Source organism: Cygnus olor, chromosome 2 (assembly GCF_009769625.2).
Source record: "Cygnus olor isolate bCygOlo1 chromosome 2, bCygOlo1.pri.v2, whole genome shotgun sequence".
NCBI lineage: Eukaryota > Metazoa > Chordata > Aves > Anseriformes > Anatidae > Cygnus > Cygnus olor.
In genome coordinates, this window is record NC_049170.1 from 129,913,651 (window position 1) to 129,937,442 (window position 23,792).

Here is a 23,792-nt window from a genome sequence, read left to right on the forward strand (position 1 = left end):
GCATCACTCCCCACCCCACACAGACAACACATTTGATTCCTAATGACAAAAAGAAAGGCAATTAAAAGTTAAGTTCCCCAACAGTATGAATTATTTATATCTCCACTCACAAGGATGCACTGCATCATTACCACAATTACCATACTCCACAGACCAATCATCACCAGTCTAAACTCCAGACTTCCAATATTTTTTGCCTTAATTTTCTATTCTCTTTGCTATTAACTCTGGATCATAGTTTAACTGCAGATCACAGAAGCTCCAACATGAGAGGATGGTAAAACTGCAGAGGGATATGTTTAATAAGTTTCTCAGAGGCTTTTTGTTTGCATGCTTTTCAGTGGTTTGAATACACCTGAATGAAGTCTCTGGTTCTGAAAACAGGGCCTAAAGTGTAGCTACAGTGAGAAAATTATTTTTTCTTCCACAGCACAAAGCCTTTTCTATTGTAGGAGATCTGACAGAAATAAGAAAAAGATTTTAACTGTTGGCTACCTGCTCTGAATTTCCAGTGATACCAAACAGTACATAGAATCCAAAGCCACAAACATACATTTTAAAGACCCATTTCTTAATCAGTCGTAGATGAATTTTACAGTTCTTAATCTTTTAATTAATCATAAATTTTAAAATGCCTTGATAAACTCTATAAAAGGAAACAAAATAGCACAGAAAAACTATAACAAGAAAATTAACACTGCCTAATGAGAAATATCAACTTTTACAGGGAACCCACCCATTCAAAAATACATGCCTAGCCACTTATTTTCAAAAGGGATGCTTAGCTATCAGTCCCTGAGTAATATTGCAATTTAAATCCTTGAATCTTTTCTACTAACAATAATTTATTTTAAAACAGATACAGGCATTTAGATGCATAGAAATATCAGAAGTGGTATTACTCTCATTTTGCCACTTGAGGGCAGTCATTTAGTGTCCTCTACTAAAACGTTGCTCTTCAGGAGCAATTTCTCACGTTTGCAGTTAAGCTGTTCCGAGATGTGTCGTTAATACACACACACACACACACAATTAATCAATCAATCAAACAAACAAGCAAAAAAAGTTCTTTTCTGAACAGCCAATCTGATCTAAAATTCATTTCAGTCAACCTTTGGGAGAAAAAGCTAACAATCAATGTTGCCTATAAGAATAAAAATCAGTGATAAAAGTATAAGTTCTCAATCAAGAATTCAAAAAGAACAGTTAAAAGAACACTAAAAATAATAATAATAATAGATGGTTCCAGTCAGGCAGGCCTGGCGGATTTGCCCTGACATATGTAAGGTACTTATAAATAGAAAATGGGTGATGTTCCTTAAAAAAAAAAAAAAAAAAAAAAAAAGTGAAGGAGACAACTGAAAAATGCGGGAGCTCTTGAAAGCAGGGCAGAGTCCATAGGAGAAGCCAAAACATTATGGATTAACCAGCTCACTGCAGAACTGTAAAATATTGAAATAATAAAGCAATTTGTAGACTCTTGAAAGGCACAGAGCAAATGAGCAAGTGCCAAGCTGGGCTGCCAAGATAAAAACGTTGTCACACCAACTTAATTTTCATCTGTGATAGAACATGTGGCCTTGTGCATGGTCTTGGAGGAGCAGTGAATGTCATATATCTTGTCTTCTGTTGCAGCTTGGCAGTATCTCCGATGGCTTTACTAAAAGCAAGTTATGAAATCATGGTTTAGCTAAAAGCATAGTTTAGACAAAACATGTTTGAAAACGTGTACATAAATAATACTTATCATAGAACTTACAATTTGAACACTAGAACTGAGGGAGCCCTTATGAAATCTGCAGATGGTAGGAGGCTTAGGGTGAGGTGAAGGGTTTGTGTATCAGTCAGAAGTTCATTCAAAACACATTATAGATCTTTTCCTCTTTAATTAACTTATGTGGAATTTCCCATTGATTCTGCCACTCCATTCAACCAACACTCCTGCTCTGCTCTCATTTGAAAGTCCCCTCCAGCCACTGCCTCACAGAGTTAATTCAATCACACGGTCTCCTGGAATTGCTTTGCAAGGCCCACACTCCACTTCTAACTTCTTTTTCAAAACCCATTTCTGCTGTGCTGTGTTTTTCAATAGGGATAGTTAGCCTAGCCATAGTTTAGTCTATACCCTTTAGATTCTGTGGGTTTCATCCACAGTAATGTTGCAGCTAACTACTATTGCAAGAAAATTGTTTTTGAAGGTGATTATATAGTACTGAGAATAACACAGTCTATATTGCATTATAAATAAGCACTCACTAACAGATTCTTTAAGACTGTTACTCTTTTCAAAAGTTACAAAAACATATCATCCCAAAATACATTTCTCCTGCACTATAACTTACAAATCTGATTCTCCAGTACTTGCTCAAATAAAAATAGTAGTGAAATCTTTTCTGAGCAGAACTATGGTCTACTGTAACAGGCTGAAACATTCTTTCAAGATTTATTTCCTCTATTGAGTGACTAAACTTAATTCTACTTAGCTTGTGAAATATGAAATTAGAAACTTCCCAAAGCATTATATCTCTTTATTGTTATACTCGAAAAAAAATCAAAGGAAGAGTTGGAAAAGGTGTTCAAAATTTGGGAGCTAATGAGGTTTTCACAACACTAATAACAAGTTATTTTGTCACCTGCAAAATTTTTTAGTTGAGATTTAATTTTTAGATACTTTTGATACAAAGTATGATGTCTTTTGACTTTTTAAAGTAATGTCATCAAATACTTAATCACAAGTTATTTCTGTATTCTGGGTTATTGATAGCATGTAAATTTTTGTTTACCTGTTCAGGAGAAATAGAGTAACTATGCCATGTGATAGAAATAGATCACTGTTTTTAGCAAAACTGATACATTAGCATTCATAGTTTTAAAGCATTCTTCCCTCTCCAGGATATTTCAAGAAATATTGTGTGAATGTTTTAGATTGTTAGCTAATGTAAGCCTACACTATCTTAAGATGGAATTCAATAATTCTGAATTGGAGGCATGCATTGTCTAACATTAAGCAAACCTGGGCAAAGTATGCACTGCTTAAAGAGAAGTAGTTTACACTATCTAAAGAAGACCACATGCTTCTTTTGGAAAGTCAACGAAAACAGAAATTTCAGAAAGAAAAATAATATTTGCATTACTAGTAAGTCTAATAATTCAATAATTAAGAATTTCATACAAAATATGAACAAAAGAAGAAATAAATGATTGCATTCATTATGCTGAAGTGGGAGGAAAATTATAGGCCATTATATACTGCAAGAGACATCAATTCTTAGAATTAAAATGCACTTCAGTTAAGAGCTCATGTTTTTTGGATAAAAGCAGAACTCTGAACAAATGCAAAAACCATTAGTCTCAAAGTTAAAAAAACATTCTCTTTTACTTTTGAATATACCAATACTCATTATATTTAAAAGCTGTTTGCCCTGCACAGTGGAATTTACACTATTCAGAACACATAGCCTTGCTGTGATATGTCATCCATTTATTTAATCCAGATTAAGGGAAGCGGTGACAGAGGTGGTCGGGGGGAACCGCTGTACTGTGGCAAGTGTAATCAGCAGTGACAGAAAACAGAGTTTGAAAGAGTGATCAAGATCTGGATTTTCTATACATAAAAGTTAAACTTGCAAGTCTACCAGTACCTCAGGCTTCATATTACTTATTTTTATTTTACCTTAACTAACAGAAAACTTTGAACAAAATCCATATAAATTACTTTGGCCCTTGTGAACAATGAGGCTGGATATAGCCAGATGTTATAGCCTTCAATTTTGCCTCCAAAGAAAGACACCTCTTGTGAACTCGCCCCAACTCTAAATACAAAAGGATGGTCTTAGTTATGAAAACTACCTTGTTCTCTCTATATCCCCAAGACCTTCACTGGTGCTAAATAACAATCACCAGATACTGCTATACAATGACCACTGCAACATCTTTGAGCTCTGAGTCCTGCTGCCGACTGCTCACAAGATGAGCTCTGAGCAGGAACATTTCTTTGATACTTCAGATGCACAGTGGTACAATGAGTTCCACAGCACTTTCTTCGGTCAGTCTTTGCCTGCCGTGATGATTCAGACTGGTAAAGTCTCTGGGCAAGAAAGTAGCTCATTCAATAGCGAGTTGGCTATTGAACACTCATCATGACCAAGGCATAGCTTTGGTGCTGTTCTGCAACTGCATACAATGCCTGGCAGCTAGCAGGCATGCTGGCATGAATTTGGCTGGAAAAAAAAAGCTAGTCTTTTCCCAGACAGTGCCCATGCTTAGTTCAGGGACAGTACAAGTTCAACTGGCAGAGTGGCTGGCACTACCCTGCTTGAGCAAGAAGTGGAGGAAGAATTCAGCCATACAGAGCAGTGTGCGGTGAACAAGCCCCAACTCGATTCTGTTTCTACTGCAGGTGTAACCAACCAGATTATTTCAGTGTTGCTGTATTTCTTTCTCTTACTTTTTCCAACTCGTTAGGAAAGAAAAATGATGAAAATTATAAACCAACCTGCAGCTGGTACATAACAGCTTTTATGTGTCTCAGTACAAAAGACTGTGATTGAAAATCTTATCATCTTAATTTTATTTATTCCACAAACATATATACAGTGCTGTTCACATGCTAATGATATTTGCCTTATTTCAGTGTTATATTACTACAGAATAGATTTAGTGCAATTTTGACTTAGCCATATCTTACTTACTAATTGATGCTTGTGCAAGGTGTTCTGTTGGTATGAGAAAAATACAAATGAACCGAATTCCAAAGCTTTATTTCTTGTTGATAAAAGTGAGAAGTCCATGAAGACTAATATTTGCCTAACATATTTCTGTGCTGTTCACCCATCAGCAAACAAGAAAAACCCACAAAACAGTTTATGCCAATTTCAAATACAAGTATATTTAATGATGAATAATGATGATTGACTGATAAGAAGAATATGAAGCAAAAATAAATATAAAAAAATAGTTTATTAAATGGATTGCACTCTGTTGAAGCATTACTTTCTGATTCTATTCAGATGCTCTTATTTTGCTAAATCCTGCAACATCATTATTTATTCCCATGTTTCTACCTAATTTGTGCTGCTCAGCAGTCATTACAAGCCAGAGCCTGAGAGCTGTTTCACTTATCCACATCCTAAATGATGAGCTTTACTTAACATAAGCTTTAGCAAAACATAACACCTACTTTTAATTGGCTTATGACACAGATACTTAAATTATGGTTCCACCCTGTTTTCCTTCCCTGCTTATTTAAATTCATGTAACTAATAAAAACAAATAATAAATGTTTACATATTTATTACTAGTTGAACTAAAGTGCTCTGTACTACAACATGGCCTAGAAAGTGCCACAACCTGTTGTTCATTACTTGAAATACTCATCTGTATTTCAAGAGATCACCCATATCTCCTTTGTCGGTAGCATGAGGAGAAGACTGAAACAATTACAGTTTTTTAGGGTAGCAGATGCTGTATAGATAGTATATAGCATGTGTATCTATATATACACACATATACACATATATATGCATACATAAATTTTATATACATATATATATATATAGTGTATAGATACTATAATAGAGTAAATCAGCCTAAGGGAACCTAGTCCCTTAATAAAAATCAACCACACAGCTTTAAAAATGTCCTCTTTTTTGCTGTCTTAAATCTGTACCTAAAAAAAAAATCCTTGATGTGGCTTCCTGTTTTGAGACTGCATGTTAGAACTTGATTTTGCTCTAAGGATCTGTTTTTATGTTGTAACTGTGGTAAGGAAACTGTCATATAAAAAGAAAATCTGGAAAGATTAATTAATCATTGTATAGACAGACAATACAAGCAATCGTACATTTTACTACAAATGTTTAGTGAATATCACATAGAGGTTAAAGCTTTAAAAAGCCTGTAGGCTTAAAAGATGATGAGAGCCTCCTGGAACAACCTCCACTGTCTTGTACTAAACTACTGAAAAATCAAAGGACTTCAAACCAGGCACTGGAACTACATAAGAGATGGTCTCGCTTTGGGCTCACAACAAAGAGTAGGTGTGTGCGCCGAGAGATTTTCTGAAGACAGTCTGAGGGGCAAGACTACTTCCCTCCCACTCTCCACTGTCACAACTGGGCAAGACCTGGAAAATCCAGTTAGTGAAGCAAGGAACTGGGGATGAATGATGCTGAGGCAGAGGTTTCTCTGAGATACTCCATCTAGGCTACCTTAGCCAGTGACTACTTCATTATCCAGACAAATATGTTGCTTAATATCAAGTGCAATCTGCTTGATATTGAATAATATTGCATGTGCATACACCTCTAAAAGACAGGGAACCTTACATTTCTTTAGGGACTTTCTACCAAAATAATTAAAACAATCATTGGAAAAGGTTATTTTGCAAATATGTTTCCAGAATTGCTACACGGCTGTAGCTGGGATAGCCCAATACATTCAGCCAGTTTGTGAGTAAATATCTCATTTTTTATGTTTACTGTAGGCTAAATACAATCTATTATAGACTATAGTGCCTTGGGACTTACACATAATATCCATCAACTATAGAAACTAGCATGGACATAATAATTTAAGGTAGAGCCAGATATTACTTATTTTAATCTAGTTAAACTACATCCTCCCATGGATCATGAGTATGATATTGTTAAAATGTAATTTAGTCATGTACTAAATAGAAGCTATACCTTCAAAACAATGTTTTCCTCTTTTGTTAATGACAGACATTTTGTGTGGTACATACAGTAGACTTTTTACAAAAATTATGTAGCAGTTTCTCTATTGCTCACAGGGAACTGTTTGACGTATGCAGGCAATGCAAATCCTTCAAATAGTTCTAGAATAGCATCTAGGAACAAAGCTGTTGGTTTTCTGTTTTGTTGGTAATTGCAAACAAATGTGAAAATGCAAAAGCTCACAGGGTAGCTGCTGCAAAAGCAACTAAGTATACCATCATATCATTTAGAGTTATTCATATGAATCATTTGATTGTGATTTCTAAGAGCACTGATGTCTAAAATGTTACCTCTTAGTAAAATAGGGCTTTGCTTATTGCCAGTTTTTTTTTTTCTTTTTTTTTACTAAGTAAATCATTAAAACAGTTAGGAAAAAATATTTTCCTCCATGGCTATTGATATAATTTCTGACAGTTCTGCTTTAGTAAAGCTTGAAGAAAACACAAAAATCCACTGTCAGATGGATTACTTTCTAAAAAAAAAAAAAAAAACACCACACCTGCGGCTGGAATTTTGGAAAAATAAAAAGCACACTACATTCAGCTGGTCTGCACTTTGACAGAGAATTATCATCTCTGGCTTACAGTGTTAATGTGAATTCTTTGAGATATCATTCTGTCTGCAAATTAATGGATAATGAAAAAGAATATTCGCTTCCATCTAATTATTAAAATGATTAGAATTAGAATTATTAGAATAGTTCAGTTGGAAGAGACCTACAAAGATTATTGAGTCCAATTACCCAACCACTTCAGGGCTAACTGAAAGGCAAAGCATATTAATGAGGGCATTACCAAAATGCTTCTTGAACACGGAGACAAATGGGGCATCAACCACTTCTCTAGGAAGCCTGTTCTGGTGTTTGTTCGCCCTCACAGTGAAGAATTTTTTCCTAATGTCCAGTCTGAACCTCTCTGGCACAGCTTTGTGCCATTTCTGCACATCCTGTCCTGTTACCAGAGGACAGAGGCCGGCACCTCTCTCTGCTTCTCCTCCTCAGGAAGCTACAGAGCGCAGTTGCAGAGGTCGCCTCTCGGCCTCTTTTCCTCCAGACCAGACAACCCAAGTGTCCTCAGCCTCCCCTCACGGGACATGCCTTCCAGACCTTTTGCCAGCTTTGCTGTCCTCCCTTGGACACCTTCAAGGACCTTAACATCCTTTTTATACTGTGGAGCCCAGAACTGCATGTGATGTTCAAGGTGACGCCACACCAATGCTAAATATATCAGGAGAATCACCTCTTGTGACCTTTGGCAGACCATGCTGTGCTTAATACACCCCAAAATGCCATTTGCCCTCTTGGCTGCCAGGGCACACTGCTGGCTCAACGTTGAGCCTGCTGCAAACCAGCACCCCCAAGCCCCTTTCTGCTGAGCTGCTCTCCAGCCACCCATCTCCCAGTGCGTACCTGTGTCCAGCACTGCTCCATCCCAGGTGCAGAACCCGGCATTTTCCTTTGCTGAACTTCTTGCCATTGATGATTGCCCAGTGCTCCAATCTACCTACATCCCTCTGCAAGGCCTCTTGTCCCTCAAGAGAGTCCACTTCCTGCAAAGTAAGATAGACTCTGACTTATAAATTCATCCTGTCAAAGATGTAAAAATACATTTCAAAATTTCAAGATAATGGGAGCTGCATCATTTTGTTACTCTTGGATACCTAGAAATGTTGTGCAGGCCTCTTTATCTCTATAGCTGAAAGGAACTTTAAATGCTTTGATTTTATTTAAGTATTTAAATGTATTAAAACTGAGAACAATTTTAAATAGCAATTTGTATATATAGGACTTTTATATATAGGAAGGAGAAAAAAAATAGATGATGGTTTTCCCATAATGACCTTTTAAATAAAATCTGTTCTTCGGTTTTTCTTATAGCTCCTTGTTTTTTTCCATCTGCCTGGAAGACTCTGAGACCTCTGCAAGATCCTCGTGGCTCAGACAGCAATTTCTAACCATGCAGAAATTGATTTTCAGTGTTCTGTGAATTAATTAAGTATCAGTCGATGCCACTTTATTACTGCTGTATTGTAACTTTGCAAAGTTAATTATAGATCAGGAATCTGATTTTAAAATGCCTTTTTTTTTTCCTTGTTAATACCAGTGTCCACTAGCTCAATAGATCATAGAGATAGAAATGAGGAAAAAATATTTTACCATCAAGGACAAGTTCATTGCTGCTTTTGGCCCATATAAACCAAACAATGAGTCCACTTTTTCCTAAGCTGCCATCAGTATCATCTCTTGACTTTGCCACAGATTTTGGCATGTGCATAGGCCTTTAAGAGCTGCTTCAGTACCACTTTTCATTTGATATCACAACAAAAAGACTGCATGTTGTACTTCAATCTTCAAGAAAATTACACAAATATAATATCATTTATATTTGATATATATATCATTTATATATATATAATATCATACAAATGCCTCTATGAATCATTTAAGAATAAATCAGTATTTTAAGGGCTTAGTCAGACAAGAAGGTGCTTGTAAACGAGGCACTTCAGGATATGCCTAACTCACCACAGAGACATCTTATGATAGAAAAACTGCTAAAGCTTTTACTTGTAAGAAAGTTTAATTTAGTACAATAACAAAGTAGGCAGTATTTTAATTTTTTTTTAATTGTGCTAGCATTTACTACTTTCTATAATAACTCAGTAAATTTTCTAAGGTGGTAATTGTTATTAAGCAGCAGCTATCCTGTCCCTATGCTATCTTTATTTAGCCTTCTAAAGAGTGTCTTTTTAATGAGACCAGAATTCTAAAAGTTGAGATTCTCTACTTCTCCCCCACCACAAATCTTTTCATCACAATTTTTCCTTCCATTTTGGATATTACATTTATCTACATATTTCATTTATATATTCCAATAATTGCTGTAACTTCATCACATTAAGCTAAAATGGTGTCTGCTTTTATCATCTTTTACTACACACTTTCTGAGGTAAATGGGCTTTTCCTAGCAACATGGACCCATTAATTAATCATTATTTATTTTTAAGTTAGTTTTCTAAATTTCTTTTGCTGCACTGGTGCTATTCCTCCCAAGATCTCTTCTGAGCTGGAAGATGCTTTTTTGTCTATGGTATATACATTCTGCTGACTCTTGCAGAGTCTCTGACTTTTTAGTTATGCTGTCAATTGACAGACATAAACATTTTCTGATTTTATGCTAATTGGTGTGGTTTGGACAACGTGACTTTTGTAGGTTCCAGATTTGATCCTTGTTACCCCTTTTGTTTTGAATTATCTTTTCTATTTTTTTTTATATTCTCTCATGTTCGTGCTAGCCAAGAACTTAACTTTCCTCAGTAAGTTTTCACGTGGGTTGACAAATTTTCTTTGCTTGGCAAATTTTAATTACTTCAACAGAAGCCATTTCTTTGTATTTGGAATCTGGGACAAGTCACAATATTTTATAAATCTCATATTTTATAAATCCCCCAGCATTCTTGCATCATTAGGTCAGTTCTACCCTCTTTTTCTATCTTGCTTTTTTACAGACTTAAAAAAGCTTCACTTTTATGTATAGTGTTCTAGTTTTTCAATTTACTTTAAAAAAAATAAAAATAAATAAGGTTCATACAAACTCTTTTGCCATATTCATATATGGCATTCTTACAGGAGTCAACAACTCAAAGTAGAGCACCTTCAAGGTGGAAAAATGTCCCAAATATGACTACTATACCTCCTAAATTTTCTGTTACTCTCTTTTATACTGTATGCTAGACATAATGTTAGTGCAAACTGCTAATTTAGCTTTTCTTACTCTACTAGATCTCCCAAGGAAAAAAAAAAATCTTTAGCCAAAATACGGATTGATAGCGTGTTGCTACCAGACAACAGGATGTGTTTTTCATTACTATTTTGCCCCTTTTCATTCAATTTATATATAAAGGCTAGCAATGAAACAGAGATTCTGATATAAGTAAAACCTTCAGAATGGTAAAGCACTGGACCTACAGCATTCAAGACAAAGACAATGCATGCACTGTAAAAATATTCATGCAAAGTGCTCAGACAATACATATATTGTAAATCAAACAAGGGAGGAAAGAAATAGAGCTGCCCAGTCCATTTTAAGAGGAAAAAAACACGCTATTGTTTTTCCATGGCATTGTTAGAGACAAAGAATGCTGAATAAGTGATAAACTTAGCTTTTGTGTGATTAAGTGCACCAGCTGTATTTCCAAATTTTAACAGTCAGCTGGATGATTTTCAGCAGCCTTTCTGATTAAAAGTCTGCTTTAATTCTTCCGTGATGGTCTTTCACATAATGTAGATTTGAATAGCCACATACAGCAGCTACCTACCCTAGAACAAGTGAGAGGTTTTTAATATCTTGCTGCTTCAAATCAACATCATTTGAGATACTAGGAGTCATTGAAGTCACTTATGTGACATGGCACACCATAAATTAATGCAAAACAGACTAAAATACCAGTGTTCTGAGTCTCTTTGTTATTCGCTACATGTATCATTAAAATAGGCTAGGACTTTCCTATGAAGTCGGGTGGAACAGCCCTTCCCAAAGGGTTATTTCTCTGAATGGTAAATAAAGAGAGAAATGGAAGAAGACAGACCTGGATATACATGATAAATAGCAGAGTCAGGGAGTGATCCCTCCACAATGTAGATTACAATTTATTCACAAAACCAGGTACACAAATTTTGCATAATACAAATTCTATCAGGACTTTTTTTTTTTTACTTCCTCAGTTTTAGTTTTCTAAGTTGAAGGTATTCTCTGTCAGAGGAGAGAGCTTGCAGGTTTGCCTTTTGGATAAATATGTCTTCTTCGAGGGGAAGAATGTTCATATTTAATTACTTTAAGGCATTTTGGTTCCAAGGCCCTTTTTTCATACACAGGATCAATAGAGAAATTCTTCCACCATAACCCTCTTATATAAATGTTTCCTTTCCCAAGGCTGTATTGAATTTAGAACTGGAATAGTGAAGAGTCAATAAAGACTTGACAGAGACAAGCAGACATGGATAAACTTTTGGCCTAATGTTATTTTTGGTGGACCTTTGAGGAAACTTCAGCAAAGCTTTAAATTCACACCTAATCATCATATCTTCATATCTACCTAGGTCGGCAGGCTGAAGAAAACTGGAGAAAAAATTAAAAAAGAAAAACAAAAAACAACAACAAACAACAACAACAAAAAAAACAAACAAGAAACAGAAACAATGTGAATGCCAATTACCTTTTACAAAAATCAGGACTGATTCTGGCTTGACTCCACTTCCTGTGACTGCCTAAATATCTATGCTAATGTTGAAGTGGTGCATTTGTTGGTGAAAAATCTTTGAATTATGGAAGAAGCTTCATGAGGAAAAACAACCATATGGAGGGGCAAAGTGAAGACCTTCCTTCTGATTTGCTGTGCCTTGAAACAACACAATCATACCATGTTTTATTACAAGTTCATTACACTGAATAAAATCAAACAGTTATATAGTTCTTGCTATTTGCTAACTAAAATTAAAACTCTTCATACATAATGGGATAACATAAGTAAAATGAAAGAACATATTATATAGTCAGGTTTGGTTGCATTTTCCTTAAAATGGAGTTGAAATAAATCTATACTGCTACTTAGTCATATACTACTTAATCATATACTACAACTTGTTCAAAGCAAGAGTCTCACCAATTGAGATACATGATGCGTGTTGAAAGAAGTGATTATAGGAGCCAGAAATTTAGGTTTTCAGTAGAAGATAATACTGTTTATAATTCTACCTTCTTTTTGTAAATTCTGTTAGAAATTTCAGATGAGTGGTGCAATACATTATAAACTTACTCTATAAAAACCACCTCCCAAAGCTATCACCTCTCTCTCAGAATGCTGTTTGAACAGCTTTACATGTCATAAGGAACAAGCATTCAATAATATTTTTTTTAATAAATGCTCTCCATCTGGAAATTAAGACCAGCTCCACAATATTGACTTTCATTGCTGCAAAAACAACAGCTGTTAAAAAAATCAAATTTAAACAGTAATGCAAATAAAATTTAGGGTGAAAGAAAAAAAAAAGTAATCTTCTGATAAGAATTTGAGTGTTAAAAAAAAAAAAACACTTCATGGAAAATAGAATGGTTAAGGCACTCAAGATTGTCAGTTCAATTTCCAGCTTTGTCACAGATTTCTTGTTTGAGCTTGCTTATTTGCTTTCAGTGTGCTCCCAGTCTCCATTTGTAATGCAGAAATGAACGATTTCTTCTTCCTTTCTTCTGTCCTTCTTTGCACTGAAGATTCAGACTATAAGATATTAGATAGATAAACACCTATATATACAGAAGATATACACTCATCACTTTGTATAGCTGCATGAGGTGACTATCATGACATGTTTGTTAACTACACCAGTGCTGTCAGCATCAGTTAGCTGTTCTCCAAGCTGTAGGACAGAGTTACTCAAGAACTTCAGCAACCAGAAAAACTCCAGACTGAATAGGGCTCAGGCAAAAGCCAAGCATCTCTGTTCCCAGTGATCACTGTTTCTGAGTATTCCCAGAGCCTAATTTTAAGCGTACAAGGAATTCTTAGGACAGTCAAGGAGGATAAATTGGCTCTGGAATTTTATCCGTGTCAGACTTGAGGAAAATTTTAGAGACTGACGGTCATAGTAAGGCAAAATCTAGGTGACTCAGATCTTGGCTTTAATGCCACAAGTATGTATATCGCCAGGGGAGGTTTAGGTTGGATATTAGGAAGAACTTCTTTACTGAAAGGGTTGATAGGCATTCGAATGGGCTGCCCAGGGAAGTGGTTGAGTCAACATCCCTGGAGGTCTTTTAAAGACATTTAGATTTAGAGCTTAGTGATATGGTTTCGTGGAGGACTTGTTAGTGTTAGGTCAGAGGGTGGGCTAGGTGATCTTGGAGGTCTCTTCCAACCTAGATGATTCTGTAATTCTGTGATATCAAGGACATTGTGGGGTCCAGACTGCTTTTGAGAACTCCTCAATCCACAAGAAATTAATCACTGTCACGATCAAAGATTACCAGTATGGTACATATTTTACCTTACATCGTATGTGTGTTTTGTATTGCACACCAGTACATGAATATATAGTTTTGATTCTATAGATTCATTAAATACATTGTTTATTCCAAGTTTTTAGATAATATCTAAAAGTCATCCCAACAGAGTTTTCTCTCAACAAAAACTGCAACAATAATCACAACTCACAACTCTCTCTCTTGGTGTATCAGATTTCATTTTATTTTTTAAGAATTAAAAGCAGAACTAACCAGCTACGATAATAGAGATTGTTGCAGCTGCAAAATTAGTGAAAGGACATGATTTATAAAAAAACATTTACAGGTAACCAGCACTCAACACTTAAGAAGGTATAGAAATATTGCTGTTGCTGTTTGTAAAGGATTGTCTTTAATCTCTCTTTTTTTTTTGATAATTTCATTATTTGATCTCAAAATATTGTAAAAAGCCCGTATTGCAAAGATATATTCCATTTTGGGTGTACTTTCAATTCAGAAAATGTTTTATACAACAATTAAATCGTGGTTTGTAACCTAAAGTCTCTTAGAGACATTTGAAGTAAGTGTAAAAATTGAGAGTCTGTTCCCCCAAAAGGACAACTTTCAGCTGAAAAGCCATGCTATATGGCTATATGGCTATATATATATATATATAGGTGATACTGGTGGTTGGAGGATGGTTGGACCATATGGTCTTGGAGATCTTTTCCAACCTTAATGATACTTTGATTCTATAATATCTGCTAAGCCCTCAAATCTCAGAATCTAGGGCAAGCTAAAAATTGGAAGATAATATCGCTGTTCATAGTAACTGCTTTAAGAAGCCACAGGAAGAACATTCTTAGGAGAAAAAAAAATGGAAAGACTAAGTTTCTGTTCTGTCCTCCCACTATTCTACCAAAATCTCAGAACCAGTACTTCCTACTCCTCACTGACTTTTAACCTGCTGGCTGTGCAATCTTGTCCTTTCTTCATTTTTTGAAGCAGTGTTCTTGGTCTCATTCCACTTCCTTTATCATGACCTATAAAGTATCTTTCCTAACTGCTGTCTTCAGGTTCCCAGAGTCCTGTCCTTACTCTCCTTCTGTTGTCCTTCTGTATCTTATTTCAAGTGGGGCTCCATGTTCTCTCTTCACTACACTTCAAAAATGTTTGTTGTTTGTTTGTTTGTTTCTATTTAGCCATGCAATTGAAAATTTCATTTAAATTCTTATGGATTACTATGGATTACTACAATGTCCTTATTGGTTTTGCCCTGCTTGTACAAAGTCTGAGCACTGTTACTATAATGAACTTTCTATCTTGTCACTCTGAATGCAGAATTAATTTCTGTGCACTCTTAGAACTCTTTCTTTCTTTACATCAAGCTGCTTTACCCACTTCTAGAATGATCTTCATCAAATACTGTTTCTTAGTCAACATGATGAGATCCACTCTCACTCCTGCTTGGTCCGTTTTGCAAGCCAGTTTTTACAGTTTCATTGCAAACATATTTGTGTTTTCACATGCAAAGCTTCTAGGCCTGGGATCTGAGATGAGGCATACCATGTCCCACAGGGATATCTCATAACCAACTCCTATTCCCTTTATGTGTTTTTTAGTTTGTTTGTTTGTTTTGTTTTTAACCGAGTGTTCAGGCTGCTCCTATTTTATGATTCCTGTCTGTTGAAGAAGATCAGGAATGATTTATCCAGCTGTATTCTGCTATCCAGCATCTTGATCATTTGAACATAAACTACACTTGGAAATGTCCCGTTTTGTGCCTGTTTTTGTATTGTGCCTAGTCTAATCAGATCTTGATCTAGGATCAAAGCTTTCTTATGCTATGGTAATTCAAATGACACTAGTCATTCCAGTCTCAAAAAAGAGGTAGTTTAGATTAATTTTGGATTATATTCTGTTCAGACTGGTGAAAAGTATAGCTGCTTACGAGGCTGAAATGAATGAAACTGTAGTGCTTGGAATCAGCTGCAGAGGTCTGAGTTATAAAAGTAGAGGTCAGACACATTTGGCCTACAAATTGCAAGTTACAAGTCTGTGCTACACAGCTACTTATCCACTTAAGTAATCTTTTATTGCCTTGAGATAGTTAGCATACACTGTCCAAAGGCTCTTTGGAAATGGTGCATGCTCTGCTGCTCCAGCGTCATGTAATTTAATACTACTCTGGAAGACACTGCCTGTGTGGATATTCAGGACTCATTTTATACAATTTTATTTGTCTAAGTGTTCCTATCTATACAAGTACAGTGAAACTCCATACATTATAAAATGTTAGTGTACAACCTATTCTACAGTTTTATTCCCCCATTTGTAACATCTGAGCTCATTCAAGCAGCAACTAAATGCCTTACAAATTCTTCTCTGTTAATCCTCCTTTTTTTGACTGCAAAAAGTGTTTGCAGGAGGCTTTTGTGAAATTGTACCTTCCACTTAGCTCTTGCTGGAATTTGAACTGTTTTCCAGTCTCCTCTTTCTTCCCATCCTACACAACAAATGGCCTTTTACCCTATTGTTGAGAGAGTTATCTGAAAAGGTTATTGTTTCTTCTGTTTCAAGACTGACACAGTTTGCTCTAGGATCATAAATAGACTCAAAGAAATCCTCAACCACAACAGAAGATCGACTTGAAAATGGAATTACTATAGATGCCTTGAGTTTCTGAATGGATAGACACAAGGAACAGCTGCATTTTTTTCCAATATACACTCAGAAATGAAAGAGTAAAATTAAAACAAAACAATTACAAGCTAATTACTTTTTATAAAATTAAGTGTTTTGGAGGAAAAGATTCACTGCTATTGATACAGAATCACTGAGGTACCTTATTTGAGAAGCAACTATTTTTAAGCAGAAAGCCCCAACATCACCAACATCATTAAACAAAACCACTGACCAGCTTTGGGCACAACACTTACCGGTAACGAAATTGCATCTTTTTTCTATTGAAAAAAACATATCATGAAATATACACACCTGTACAAAATTAAAAGGTCCCTCAGGAAACAGGCAAATGTCTTAAACAATGAAAAAAAAAAGTCCTAAGGATGACCACCAACCAACCCAAATGTAGGGACCAAGAATAAGAAACGAAGAATTGCAATTGCCTTGAAAATCAGAACTGTGTATGTTTAACTGCCACCTACTCACCAACAATTAAAAAATGACAATAAACCCACAGGCTTCTGTTATTTAGAAAATTAAGATTAGACACTATCCAAAACAGAATAGAATGCTGAACTGAAAAGAATACCGACATGAAGGAATACAGAAAGGGAAACAGAAAGCAAAACTAACAGAGAATGCAAATGGGCCTTCTTCAGTTTTAGAAATAGCTTTAGACAAAGTTTTAGAAGTGCAGGCATGCTGTTGAGAAGTCTGTCTAATACCTTGGCCATGGGATGTGCTGGATTTGGAGTTAGGAAAAGTTATATTTTCTTTGGTCAGGCTGATAGGGTTTTCTTGTTTCTTGGCTGTCTTCAACTATTTTGGAAGTGAATAACCTAAAATACATAGGATGACTCTGGCACATTTCTGCTGACAAATTCTCTGTGTCTGCAAAGGCATCAGGTTTTGGCCACTCTAATGGTTTTTGTTTCTCTCCTCCTTGTTATGCACTGCAGATGTAGTAATTTATTTATTTATTTATTTAATTTGAATTGATTATATACATTGCAGGATGATCTCTGCTGCATTGCAAACTGAAAAGCTGAGATGACAATCTTTTGGATAAATCTCTTTTTAAAGGACTGTACAGTGATAAACTTCTGGACTCACTGACTCCAGTCTTAATAGGGTTCCTCAGATCACTAAACAGGTATAAAAGAAAGAATCTGGAAGAAAATCAAGATTAAGATTTTACATAATTTTAACTCTGTACCAGTCAATGAAATACAGGCTGTATATTACAAGCTAAATATCACTGCAGGCTGAACTCCAGGGAGTATTAGTAAGACAGAAAGACATCAAACTAAAAATGAAATAGTGGCCACTGCACACAGGTATATACAGAGAAGAGCCTGCCTGTTACAAGAGTTACTCATTGCTTTGGACTAGACTCTTTTTGCTGTAAATTTACTGATTTTAATCATTTGACCTACAAATTTCAGTATTGTGCCAGCTTCAAAATGTACTTTAATGTCAGTAAGAAAAATAGTTTTATCCAAAAATTGTAAGGGTAAATCCAACTTGGGTAACAAGAAATTTGAGGAGTGCTCATTTGTCCATGTGCTTTGGATGAGGAACTTAACCACCAAAACTCAAACATATTCAAATCCTTAAAAGTCTGAAAACTACACATGCTCTGAGAGAACTGGGGAGTTTAGCAAAAAACACTCCTAAGATGCTTTTCTCACAAAGCACACCACACAGCAGAGTCAGTAGGGCTTTTCATTAACTACTTACCTGGATACCACTTCTGGAAATTCAAAGCTTTCACTTCTTGTGTTCTCTGTTTGTTACTCCATCTGGCTTCAGATGCATGGAAAAGGAAGTTGCGGAGTTCAAAATACAGAGGGAACATGAGCTAGGAGAGGGTTCACCTGGTAAGAAGAGGCATATACTGGCTCAGGCTTTTCAGAAAGGGATGGAGGGGTATGGTGATGAGCCAAAATGACACTTGGCAGTTGGGAAGAGATGAAGTGAGACTTAACTACAGAGCCTCTAATATATTTGCTCCACTATGAATTCTTAGGAAGTGGAAAATCCCACAGTCTGGAGAGGAGCTCTGTTGAATACCAGCAGAAGGAATGAAGAACAAGTTACGTTATGAAAGAGACAAAGGGAAAGGAAAGCAAAATGGCATTCAAGAAAAAAAAATAGAAGCAGCAGGATGTAGAAGAGAAAGAGAAACCTGAACAAAGAGTAAAATGGGACATAATATAACAGAGGGTCTGGCAATGGGTGGAAAAATCTGAGAGAAGACAATGAATACTAGGTTAGCAGATTAAGATGAAGATTCTTAGTGACTAACATCTCTGGGGACTGGTATAAAAACCTGAAGGTGGGACTTAGTTTGAATGTTGAGGAGGATGCAAAGATGGCGTTAGAAGAGGGCATGAACAATGTATTTCAAGATCCTCCAATTTTTGCTCTTCCACTGTTGACAAAGAGTTGTGGAATCCAGAGACAAAGCACTACATCTCACTTTAATATCCATTCACGTAAGTAAGCATACCAAAAACCCATGTTGGTATCCAAGTTGTCACTGACAGGCTTTTTTTTTTCCTTAAAATAATAGTTTCCACGTACTATATCTGAAAATGTGAAAAAGCTACAGTTGACAAGTCAAGCGCTGAGAAAAAATTATGGCTAACGCCAGAATTGAGAATGACAGTACAATCTTAATTTCTCCTTTTTATAGTGTATACACTGTAACAGCATTATATTATTATGAGCTGTTCTTCCCATTTGGAAGGATGCTTTATATTACAATGTTAGTAATGCATTTTTAAGCACAGAAAATGCTACAATGAGACTATTAGTCCTATAAAGTTTAGAAAATGTATAATCAAGCAATGAAGTTGATGGTGGAGAATGAGAAAAAACAAGCATCATTGCTATTAAAGCGTTAAGAAAATCAGACTCCTTTCTACTAAGACAATGCTTGAAGCCCCAAGGGGAAAAAAAGGAGAACACATCTGTTCCCACTGACGTCAGGAGGCTAAGGGCCAGGCTCTACCCCTGTACATGCACAACTTCCATTACCTTCAGCTGAAACAACTTGTAACTTAGGGCAGAACTGGCCTTATGCATAAAAGTCAAACCATCATATTAAAGAGACAAGTGACATAAATTACTGTAAGTGCATTCTGGAAGAGACTAACATTGTACAAACTGAAACACTGACATTGCTGCCTTGAAAATCTGACTATCCTAGTCTAAGAAAATATGCAGCCAGCATTAAAAGAAGGATACTTAGAGACACTGGCACAGGCTGTCTGCAACCAGAGTTTGGTTGTTCTAATCTGTTCAGAGGTAGATCATTTTACTTTAAAATTCCTCTTGCTGAAGATTAGAAACTAATGCACTGGCTCCAGCATGACTTGTTTTCATTTTAATTCATATGATTTTGATAGAGTTATCAAGCAACCAGGCAGAATTTACTTAACCCCCCCCCCCGTCATTCCCCCCCCAAATGGTTTGGAAATGATTGCAGATATCCATCACTATTTTAAATATATTTTATTGATGATGATTTTATTTATAAGAAAGTCTATTTGGGTATTGCTGACACTGCAGTTTGTCTTGCAATGTTCTTTTTCATTGCCACGTTACTTCTGTGTCCCTTTTTAAAATTTCTGCAATACACATCACATCCCATAAACACAAACAATTGTACAAAATATGTTCTTTTACCTAAAGGCATAACTATACATAATAAGCAATAATGGTAATGAAAGAATAAAGAAAAGAGTGAACGAAAGAATGAAAAAAAATTGAAATTGTGAACTTGGAGAGAGAGCTTAGTCCATTTGCTTTTAAAAAATATCTGCTGAAACAGAATAAAATAATCATAGAACCATAGAATCATTAAGGTTGGAAAAGACCTTCGAGATCATCGGGTCCAACCATCACACTACTACCAATGTCACCCACTAAACCATGTCCCTAAGTACCTCGTCCAACATTTCCTTAAGCACCCCCAGGGATGGTGACTCCACCACCTCCCTGGGCAACCCGTTCCAACGCCTGACTGCTCTTTCTGAGAAGAAATGTCTCCTCATTTCCAACCTGAACCTCCCCTGGCACAACTTGAGGCCATTCCCTCTAGTCCTGTCACTAGTTATCTGGAAGAAGAGGCCGACCCCCAGCTCCCCACACCTTCCTTTCAGGTAGCTGTAGAGAGCAGTAAGGTCCCCCCTGAGCCTCCTCTTCTCCAGACTAAACAACCCCAGCGCCCTCAGCCGCTCCTCACAGGACTTGTGCTCCAGGCCCTTCACCAGCTTCGTAGCTCTTCTCTGGACACATTACAGAGCCTCGATGTCCTTCTTGTAAGCACAAAAGAAAAACTGCATTTTCTTAGCACTAAGGTTACAGCAATTTTTCTTTTGTGCATAATTTTATTTCAGGGACCTGAAATCATTTCATCTAGTAGGTGCCAGGGCGGTCAGAAGGACAGTAACTTACTGGGAACAGTTAAAGAGTTCATACAATGCATTTTTACATCATTCTTCAACAACATCAGTAAGACTGGTTTGCTACACAATATGGACTGCACTTAAAATGTTCTCCAGAGGAATTGTAAAAATTTGTTCAATATCTTATATTACATTGCTGGTGACAATTGGCAATTGTTTTTTCTGGCATTTTCTGAAAGTTACATAACATTTTTGCCCAGAGCTGTTATAAAAACTGGTGAAATTTCCTAAAAACTGTTTATTCATTGTCTTGCCATCTTTTAAACATAGTCTGAAGAAATCCAGGAAAAAAAAAAAAAAAGTAACTGTTATTAAAGTCTACAATATTTAGTTTAATATGAAATATAGTTTAGTTTAATAAATATAGTACAAGTTTAATAATAATATTAACAACAAAGCTTATGGCAAAGTATGATAAACTGGTTATAACAGAATTATGTATTTTCCTGAGAAAAATAGTGTACTGGCTTGCACTGCAGAGACTCCAAAATCTTTAGAGTTTTGGCCCACGCAAACCAAACCTACCCTGGGTAACTGCCACATAAGCAGGCTGGTAGGAGGTAGGCTATTTAGATCGAAAAAGTAGACGGGGGATCAAGACAGGTGATTGGAGTTCTTGTTTATACTCAGTAAAACCAGTTTTCCTAATCTGAGGAATATAAGCTTTGAAGACGCTTATGTGCAGTAGTACTTGTATCTTCATATGTTCTCCATATAATATAAACCTTCATTAGCAAGATACCTTGTAAAGCAGATTAACTTTTACCAACCCTTGTGGTCTGAACTACTTTTACCACCGGTATCAAGCAAAAGCTAAGTCCAGGAGACTTCATTAATAACTTCCTGAACATCCTAGTGCTTGTGAAAAGTCTTACATGCATAGGTGGGCATACACTTACATACAAAGTATATGTGAGCAAAAGCATGATGAAGTATTTCCTTACAGAGGAGCTTAAATAGCTCTCATAAACTATTAAATACTGCTATACAATCTAGTGCATAGATTTTTGATGCATTACATGCCTAGGTAACACTGAAATGAAAGGTCTGTGGGAGCTAATCTACTCTGAAGATGGACCAAGAGCTCAAGAAACACAACCCAGTCGGCAAACTTCCTTATCTATACTAGCCTCAGTTGGTATCTGCTAAAAATACATGTTGCTTTCTCAAATCTTACAACACCACTAGCTCAGAGTCATCCAGCGAACATCTAGTACTTCTGATTTTTTCTTTCTTTTCCTTTGTAATTTTCAGACAATGATTCTCTAGTGCATAGTTAAAATGTTTTGTGTTTTTGCTATTAAAACTTCATCACAGTTCTGTGATTTCACTACTCATACAATTAGTAGGTTATTCCAATCCCACTCTGTACTGATAAGGCTTCTTTTAATTCATTTGTACTTACTTGTCAAGACCACTACTGAAAATACTAAATAAAAATCAAGATCACTCTTTTTGAAATGCTACCACTAGCTTTTCTCCAGAATGTCATCTTGTCCTAACAAGACAACTTTTTGCCAGTCTTCACATTCCTGGTCTATTACACATATATTTTACCTACCTTTAACCACTCCTTATTTTCTGCAGTTTATCAAAATGGCTTCCACAGTCAAAGCATCCCCAGATTTCAGTGTTGCATGCTGCCAACAACTAGCTAAGGTAACTAAAGTTCCCTAGGTCTTTTTTCTTCTCATATCTTAAGTACTGGTACTGTCTGACAGTCTCCAAGGAGTAGGGGAGCACCCTGACTTATATACATTTTTTGTGATTTTGTACCCTAGTTTTTCATTACATTTAGACAGAGATTTACTCCTCTGATTTGAAGACACTCTTTTGATTTTAATTTCACCGTGAAAACAGTAACGTTAATTTCTAAACATCCATTCCATTTGCTCCACCCTTTGTTCCAGCCAGCAATTACCAGGAAAGCAAACTACTCAGTTGAGGGACAAAGCGTAGATTTTTCACCCCATCCTCACTGAAAGAGAGCTCAACTTCTTCATTTCAGGTTTTCTTTATATTTTTACACAATACACATTTTACTATTTATTTCAGTATTTATTTTAACAATCTAATTCGAGCGTTGGCAAACCTCACATCATCCTGGTTATTTCTAACCTTAAAGCCACAAATACCTTTTCACTTGTGAGTTGACAGCTTAATTCTAATACCTTGTTTGAAGTCACTCTCTTTTCAGTTGTCTGGAGTTATTCCTTACACATTGTTCTTTTCACATCTAAGAAAATTCCCAAGGTTTCCCCACACTGAGTTTTTCAACTGATTTCACTAACTAGTTTCTTCCTTTATTTCCCTGCAGACTACCCTTTTAAAGCTAAAATGCTTAGTTTTCGATCATTTGTATTTATATTTCCATTTATTTGAAACTAAGTCCATGATTAGTAAATCCAATATTATATTCCCTTAGTATGGGATCTCTGAATGTTGCTAGATGATGCACACCTCTATGTTTTTCTACTAAAATCAAATTCTGTAGGTGTTTGCCCTGTGCCCTTCCTCTTTTCTTGTAATGATGTGGAACAGTAGTAATTAATATTCTTGGGCCAGGAGCATTTACTTCTCTTGACTCTGCAATTTAGTGCTACTAGAGAAATAGTACTAATTCTTACTTTTGCACAGATCAAATATTTTATAGGGCACTAATCATTTAGTGAATTAGTTGCTGAACCAGATAGCAAGCAATGCTGCCATGGCTCCATGCTCCAAGGTCCAACCTCTCCTCCAGCAAGTCTGAGCATGCATTCCTGATAGGCAAAAACACACTATATATGTATACAGTAAAGATATGAATATGCACTTGGCCAGTCACACAGTTCAACACAGACACAAACACTCATGCAAACAGAGATGGTGTGAGAAGTGTAACGCTGTCCTCTCTGGCATGG

The 23,792-nt window shown here is 36.1% G+C and overlaps 1 long non-coding RNA gene across 1 annotated transcript in view; it reads right to left on the minus strand.

The window, feature by feature from the left end:
• LOC121064506 overlaps nucleotides 1-23,792 on the minus strand; it is a 95,098-nt gene that overhangs the window by 69,909 nt on the left and 1,397 nt on the right. Inside the window, exon 2 of the long non-coding RNA XR_005816528.1 lies at nucleotides 8,143-8,282. This is a non-coding gene — a long non-coding RNA (uncharacterized LOC121064506). The remainder of the gene's footprint in view (nucleotides 1-8,142; nucleotides 8,283-23,792) is intronic.